Source organism: Octopus bimaculoides, chromosome 29 (genome assembly GCF_001194135.2).
Source record: "Octopus bimaculoides isolate UCB-OBI-ISO-001 chromosome 29, ASM119413v2, whole genome shotgun sequence".
Classification (NCBI taxonomy): domain Eukaryota; kingdom Metazoa; phylum Mollusca; class Cephalopoda; order Octopoda; family Octopodidae; genus Octopus; species Octopus bimaculoides.
Window position 1 is genome coordinate 1,836,926 of NC_069009.1, and position 778 is coordinate 1,837,703.

The following is a 778-nucleotide window of genomic DNA, read 5'->3' on the forward strand; positions in this document are numbered from 1 at the left end:
TTTTTTTTTTTTTTGTTCCCCTCCTTGATGCTGTGACACTTCATGGAAAGGGTTGGGGTAGAGTACGTGCCTGTTGTTGGTGCTGACGTTGACTAGCCCCTATTCAATCCTTGTCCAATAGATATGACAAGACTTTCTAGCTTTAACCTGGGTACGACAAACTGCATCAGGTGGTGAAACTCCAGCTGGGGAGCGTGGAGTCACTCCTTAACTACCATTATCCCCGAGTTCATTCTGATCTGGAACAGGTCAGATCCTGTCAAGGTCCCCATCTATGAGTTAAATGGATTTTTGTAAGTGGTCGCTTGAGCTCCTTAGCAGCAGTGAAAGCAATCATTCTAGAAGGAAAACTCCTAAACAATGGAGGCCTGCTAGAAATAACAGCTAAATTGCCCTCAAATCACACCTTTGTGACTTAGGATCATCATTATCATATATACGACGGGCTTCTTTCAGTTTCCGTCTACCAAATCCACTCACAAGGCTTTGGTCGGCCCGAGGCTATAGTAGAAGACACTTGCCCAAGGTTCCACGCAGTGGGACTGAACCCGGAACCATGTGGTTGGTAAGCAAGCTACTTACCACACAGCCACATATATATACATATATACGATGGGTTTCTTTCAGTTTCCGTCTACCAAATCCACTCACAAGGCTTTGGTCAGCCCGAGGCTATAGTAGAAGACACTTGCCCAAGGTGCCACGCAGTGGGACTGAACCCGGGACCATGTGGTTCGTAAGCAAGCTACTTAGCACACAGCCACATATATATACATAT

The 778-nt window shown here is 45.9% G+C and overlaps 1 protein-coding gene across 1 annotated transcript in view; it reads left to right on the forward strand.

Moving 5' to 3' along the window:
* The window catches only part of LOC106880464 (CCR4-NOT transcription complex subunit 3), a 32,003-nt gene that overhangs the window by 27,650 nt on the left and 3,575 nt on the right, over window positions 1–778 (forward strand). The window lies entirely within an intron of this gene.